Genomic DNA, 8,248 nt, shown 5'->3' on the forward strand with positions numbered 1-8,248 from the left:
CCACAATATAATGCATGGAATGTTCAGTCAAATTCCTGTATATTTAGTAGAAACAATAACTCATGGAGAAGATGAGAAGAAGAATGTTCAGTAAAAAAATTGGATTTAGTTACAAACTTGGTCGCTAATAGGTAACAAACATGACGATGACCTTGAGCGCAAGTCACTCTATTGTTGGCATACTGATTACTTGGTATAGGACGATCAAACTCACGAGATTTTTATTGTTACACGCTACTCTGCTGCTGCCATTGATCAAGAAAATGAGACTCTTATATTGCCCGTGGACAATTTGGATGATCAATATCCTTACCAGACTCTAGTTATTGATATTTTCAAGCTTGATTTCATAAACGATGATCATGTCGAGCTTCAATACTTGCACGATACTCTTGGTGATCATGAACTCTTCATTGGCTCCAATACCAGTTTTGCTCTGTCAACCACCCAATTTCCTGAATTGAGGCCCAATTCTATTTACTTAATTACTTTACAGATAATCAAACCTGGGCTTACAGTCATAGGAAGAATCTCAAATTATGGAGGTAATGATTTGGGAATCTATGAAGAAGAATTTCACAAATTCATAGTTGAAAAATTAGAGGAATCCCTCTATTTATAGACAACAAATGGTAGTGTGAACGACCACTAACGACCAAAGCTAGTACTACACCAATAACTCTTATAGGAAATTCTCATAGCTTGAGGGATGTCGAAAGACACTGTCCTTAATGATATTTCACCCGATATGGTATATCCCCAAGATTCACAAGCTCTTCTAGTATAGAACTAGGTGCCAAAAACTTACAAAGATTCAATAGAAAGAAAACACAACATAAGAATAAATTAAAAGAAGAAATGTTATCTTGTACCCACTCTTACTCACTATCAGCAATAAATAGATTTATATAGCAAATTAGTAACCTCTCTAATATGTCAACAGTTGAAATAGTCAAAAGCCATAAAAGTCATTGAACACAATTAATGAATTGAAGGCAACTCATATCAACAAAGAGACATTTGGTAATAGCCATATATATTATGACAGAAAATAATGACTAATTAAAGGATAATAATAATGGCAAATAGAATATTATTTATGGAAAGAAAATGTTTAGGACATAAAATAATATTCTCTTTAAAGTATAATAATAAATAAAATAATTCATTTTGAGATACTAGAATCATTTTTCCAACAATCCCCTACATATCTCAAAAGAAATATTAAGGAATATAATGAAATAAGAAGTCTTGCTTGATTTTCACATATGAGTATAATACATCGAATTAGGTGTCCATAGACTATGAACCAAACCTAGATAGAACAAGATTAAACTTAGAGAACAATTGGTGTAATTTAGAGCTTCTATGAACCAATAATTATTTTGTAAGTCTAGAGTTTTGTGCTAAGAGGTCATGCGCGTGTCTTGGTATTCATGAGGTGCTCTAGAAATCTGTCACAATTTCATAGAAGTGGCGCCACTTCACACTCATATAGGTCCATTCATTAAGTGTATTCTGTAGAGCAATACACTACCTATAAAGAATATGACTTGGATTAAGAGCTTAACTCAACTCACTTTGCCATGAAGACTGTTGCACTACATTCACACATCATAGGAGGGACATACTTTTATAATGCTTATTTGATCAACTAATGACTTGTTATTAACCATATGAATCCAATTCATTGGATCTCCAATCACATAGGTTGACCATCATTGTTGGTCTCTTCAATTGACTAAAGTCTTACTCCCTTCGATGTTTCAGTGAATTGTTCAGATTCACCTTCGACTACACATTATTTATTTATGTAAATAATTCATCTCACTGCAATATTTTCATAATATTGTGTCTCAAACACTTGTATTTAATTTAGTCACATAAAATTGGTTTTATTGCAATTGGAATACACACTAAGAGTCTCATCGCAAATCAACTCCACAACAACTAATTCTAATTAATTGTTTTTATATTATCAAATCATATATCATATATTATTATAAGTGGGAAGATTTAAAACTCATAGTTGAATTACCATTTTACCCTTATATTAAAATAATTAAAACAAATAATATAAAATATAATTAATATTTAATTAATAACTCATTTAAATCAGTACATGAATCAAATTCACAGTAATAGTTAATTTCTCTTTTGTTGTAAAAATCAAGAGTATTTGAAGGATTTTTCCTTTAAATAAATGTGATATGGACTAAAATCATCGAACTAATTTTATGCAAATTAATTTTACCTACTCAAAGTCATCCTACACTTCTATAAAATACCTAGAATGGTTTTCATGTAAGTGATAAGAGGAGGATGAGAGATTATCACGCAAAAAAATTAATCTTGCTCATTATATTGTATTGCAGTAATTTCCTTTTGTTTTTATCCACTCCTTCTTGTCAAGCTTAAGTATTTTGTACATCCTTTTTTAATATGATCGATATACTTTAGTATGATATTTTGTTTTTCTATTGGAATATCTTGTGTCCTATATGATAATTAGTGATATACAATTCATGTTCTCCTATATTTCTTGATTATTGATGAAATCCATAATGAAAGATTAATCAGTTAATTTTATATGCAACTATCGATAGAGTGCTTTACTTTAGTTTAAATATATTTTTGAGATTATTATTTATTAGTAGTGAGAGGAATAACTAAATGAGAAAAATCACATGTGATGTTTTAAATGTATTTTTATTTGACTTTTCATTTATATTGTATAATCTATTGATCTTATAAGTATATTATTTATTTGTGGAAACATTCATTCTTCAAATTGATCATATATCTAGAATAAGTCATTTTGAAAAGTTTGTGTTGCTCCATTTATATTAATTATTCATAGAGAAATTTTATGAAAAAAAGAGTATTACTCTTTTCTCTTCATAAATTATATGTACAATATTTCTCTAAGGTTAAAAAGAAGAGGCATATGTGATAGAACAATAAAAATAATTAACATAATAATTATGATGCATCAAACTTCTATTTATTGTGATGAGAAGCTATTTATTGTTGATGTAAAATTTTAATTATGATTGGAAAATTGTAAACTCCGATTTCCAGATTATTGTCTGGACCCATAAATAGTTAAGTAGTAATTGTCCAAATTAGAGTGTCTACTTTTGACTTAGAGATTTTAATTTATTTAAGAGAATGTGATATTCTTCTGCGTAATTATTAAATGTTAATTATTACTCGTATCCATAATTTTTTTAAAAATTGAAAGTTGAATCTGAAGATTCTCTCCACTATTCTGTAAGAACACTTTCAAAATTAAAATTTCAATGTGCTTTAAGAACCAATTTACAAAGATTTATGTTATGTGAATAATTCAACATAAGAAGAAATGAGAATGAGAAACTGCAAATGAAGGATAAAAAACATGCTCAAGTATTCATAATATTTTTTTTTTATTATTTAGTGAACAAAATATAAATGGTAATACTACTATTGCTAATTTCAGAATTTTCTATTTTATTACTCAATTTTTTAGTCTATAGAATTTAACAATAAGGGATAAACGTGCAGCACACATTCCCTAAAACTAGTTCACAAAAATGTACCAACTTATATTACTTTTTTCATAATTTATTGTACCCTTTTTGTACAATAAAATATTCAATTTATTTAGTATTGTATTTATTGTATATCTCATGTATTACCGAAAACTCTTTTCAAGGTAATGTATCAAGAATCAACAATATTTTCAACAATAAGAACATTGAAAGTATTTTCACTTTTAAAAGCTCAACAATACTTTATTTTATTTTCCCAACTCTGACATTGCATTTAATCAAACCACAGTTGATTACCACAAATATGTATATGCAACATTTATTAGCAGACAATTCAAAATCTTAAATTTAGTTTTTCCTTTCTTAGGATCATGTAGCACAACCTTAGCAAGACCCCCTACATTTTCAAATATTTCATAATAGGGGGATAACTTTTTCAATGTTCATAAAGTTTTCTGTTTCGTATGTCACAATAACATATTAAAATATATCAACTCCATTTTTATTTCTCAACAAAAAAGTTACTTTAGTATATCCAGAGAAATAGTCGATAAATGTAACACAATAACATTTGTCACCTTTACTCATTATTTATACAAGTCTCAAAAAGAATTTAAAGGGTTATTTTAAACAATTTAAATACTCTAAAAACAAGCATTTAATTTTATTTTATTTCTAGTATGCACAATTCCAACACAAACTTCACACTTCAAGTTTTTATAAAAATATACAAAGTGTACTATTAAAGTAAAACTAATTTAAAAAAATACAAGTTTAAGTTCATGTCATAATTCAAATGAATCAATCAAGTAAATGTGATCACTAACATTTTCATAATGAACAATATTGACCACAAATAAATCATGTTCAACATATCATCATTGTCTATAGTAATGTTTGTTAACACATTATCAAATTCAAATAAACATTCATTCATTTTTTTTCTCAAAAATTCATAAGCGTCAATCCAGCACAAATATTAAAATCATGCACCATCTCAAATAATTTCAATATTCTCATACGTGAGTTTAATAAGAAGAGTTTGTCCAATCCAAGAACTTGAGTAGTTCTAGAATCACCAACGTATATAATTTTTTCTTCTCTTTTAATTTGGGAACACAAAAAATCTTGTTTGAGCAAAAATGTACTTGACATTACAAAAGTCTAACACCCAATTCCTCACTTTCACATATTAGCCATCAGATTCGCTTGATAAATGACCACAACAATTCACATCATACGCTTAGTCACATTTATTTTTACTCAGTGAGATTATCATTTATCCGAATCTTCTTAAATATAGAAAGATATAATGACTTAATTTGCCACACACCAATTCAATAAAAATATAAACATATAATATCATCACATACCTTATTAGCTTGAACTCACAAAGATTTATCATTCTCTACAATTATGATTTATCTGTCTTACTTCTTCAGTTCAAAATGAGCAACATCTAAGTGAGAAACATTAACCTCAACTAAAGGGGCATCTTGGGGCCAACCAAAATTTTCACTTGGAATTCCACTAAACCTTTCTTTCTCTTCCTTTTTTCTTTTGTTTTCTTTGCATACATTAACCATCTTAAAAATTAACCATAACACAATTGCTTTATCCAAATTCAACTTTCTGCCTACCTTTTCACTTTAAAAAAATACTGTAACAAATTTAAATAATTTCTTTTTAATGGGCACAGTACTATTGTAAATAACGTTCCAAGCAATAGACAAACATCACGAGGAAATTTAAACAAAGGGCTTGAATGATATAATCTTTTCAATATTATTTTTTTGGAGAGGGAGATAGTATTTTTCGTAAGAACAAAGTTCTAAATATCCTTAAGATTGTGGTGAACCTTACAGAAAACACGTTCTTGACGAACACTTGTACCGAATTCACTAAAGCTTATACTTCACGAATAACTCTTATAGGAAATTCCCATAGCTTGAGGTCTGCCGAAAGACACTGTCCTTAAAGATGTTTCACCCGGTATGGGTGTATCCGCCAGAATTCAATAAGCTCTTCTAATATAAAACTAGGAGCCAGAAACTAACAAAGATTCAATAGAAAGAAAATCCAGCATAAGAATATGTTAAAAGAAAAAATTCAATAGAAAGAAAATGCAGCATAAGAAATCTACAGAAAATCGGGCAGACTTTCCTTTGTTTTTATGCCTATCCTGAACTTTTCTCTGTCTCAGAAATCTACAACAGAACTAATAACAACTATAAACCACAACATAATATCCATCAATGATCTAATTCTCGCAATAAAACCAATTCATCTCCAAATATGAAAAAGAGGTTCAAACTAGTAAGAGTTTGAAGGAACTATAAACATAGCAAATCAAATGTTCTCTTGCCACGCGAAGCAATGCGGGATGCAACCAAATCACACTCTCTAGTTAATGAAATCCTCCTCAATACTACTTGAATTCTCTGTAAAAGCAATTAGCAAGGAGTAAGACGCTAGCTCAGTGAGTAATAATACTTAACCACAACCATTTTAATGAGGGAAAAATCAGAAAACATGCTAGTGTAATAATCATAATGATGAAATAATGCTCTTTCAAAAACAATAACAATTTTCAATCTTATATGCCTCAAATAAGCATAATCAGTGTAAATACATAATAGCAAACTTAGTAAAATAACATTTTCATATCAAATCTTATAGCTGTAAACTCAGAAAAACACATTCATATCAAAGCTTATATCTGGGAGGTTTCAAAAGATGAATTATGTAATCAGAGTGACCTTCTCTTTAAGAAGTAACCAATAACAGTGAACTCCTCATAAAGGAGTTAAATTTTCATATCAGTAGATCCCTACTCGAGGGATATCAATAACAATATACTAGTTCCACATCCTACTAGCAAGGACTTTATCAAAAATCAGTAACTACAAGGTGCACCAAGTCTAACGATCCCGTCGTTAGCTACGAGATTCATCAAGGTCTACTCCCATTTATACTTTTCCTGTAATCAGTAGAAGCAATTCAAAATCGAACAGAGCATTTAAATCTTATCAAATCATATCATTTCAAAGTTTAAACATCACATGTCAAAATACTATTTCTCAAATAAGTGTAAAACCTTTTCAATAACAAAAATCATATCTTCTAAAAATGAGATCATCTGAAATAATCTTTTCAGTATCATATCCAGTATTATTATATCAAGTAAGAGACTTGTCCCACATGCAAGTTCAAAACGTTCAGTAGCACATTTACTTTATATATCATGTGAAAATCATGCAAATTATAAAACACAAATTGTGGTAAGATTACTACTCACAGTACTTGCGCTAAAACACGAAAGCTCTTCACTCGAATGGTCCGTATGAATTCCGTTGGTCGAACTATAAACACATTCATAACAAATTCGTGTTAACTCTTTCGTTTAGGTAATTCGTACTAAATTAAAAAAAAACCCATCCCTAGAGGTTTCATGACTGATTCGAAATCTGCCCAAATCACTTAATTATTGCTTTAATTACATAAAATAGTCTCTTCTTGGTCAATTTACTACCCAATTACTTTTATTGCATATAAGAACGACAATACCAAAGTGTACCATTCAAATCATTGACTATATTCACTTGGTTCATAAGAATGAAATAAATTTCCTCTATTTCTTCTAAACCCATGTTTCTCAACTTCCCAATTCTCAATCTTATAGTCATGGAAGATACAAATTCAACCTTTAAACTAAGTTAAGAAACCTACCTTTGTCTCCTTCTTCTTCCACTTCTCTCTTTAGTTTTAGAACTAAGACTTTCAATTTTAAATTTGTTTTTCTCCTTCGTTCGTTTGCTGTAGAACAAGAGCCCTCTGTTTGTTTTTATTTATCGCTAAAGTTCCAGAGTTGGTGTTGTTCTGTTAGGGTTTTTCAACTTTTTTTAATTTCTGATCTTTTTTTTAATGAGATCTAAAAGACATATATGCCCTTATTTTAATATAGGGTATTACATTCTCCCACCATAAGAAATTTGGTCCCCGAATTTAAAGTAAATGTATAACTGTAGACTTAAACAATAGAGGATACTTGTCTCGCATCTCCTTTTCAAACTCCCAAGTAGCTTCTTCAGTGGTATGGTTCCTCCATAAGACCTTCATGGACACAATTTCTTTTGACCTTAACCTTCTTACTTGTTTGTCCACAATAGCCACAGGTTCCTCTTCATATATTAAGTCCTCATCAATTGGTATAGACGATGCCTCAAGTACATGAGAGGAGTCTGAGATATACTTCCTCAACATAAAAACATGGAACACTTAATGGATGAAAGACATATCGGGAGAAAGTGTCAACGATACGCCACTCCTCCTACCTGGTCCAGTATCTCATATGGTCCTATATATCGTTGACTCAATTTACCTATTTTGCCAAACCACATCACACCTTTCATAGGAGAAACTCGTAAAAAAACTGTCTCCAACTGTGAACACTAGATCTCTTCTTCTCTTATCCACATAAGACTTTTGCCTGCTTTGAGCTGTGAGCAATCTCTGCCTAATCAACTGGACCTTATCCATGGCTTCTTGTACTAAGTCTGGTCCCAACACATAAGCCTCTCCAACTTCAAACCATCCATGGCTTTATACTGAAAACCTTATCCATGGCCTTATACTGAAAAACCAAATTGTGTTTTCTATAAGTAAAAATCATGTTATGGCCAAACAAAGTCGGCAATATGTATAAAATTGAAATA

The sequence above is a fragment of the Solanum pennellii genome, chromosome 1 (genome assembly GCF_001406875.1).
Source record: "Solanum pennellii chromosome 1, SPENNV200".
Classification (NCBI taxonomy): Eukaryota; Viridiplantae; Streptophyta; class Magnoliopsida; order Solanales; family Solanaceae; genus Solanum; species Solanum pennellii.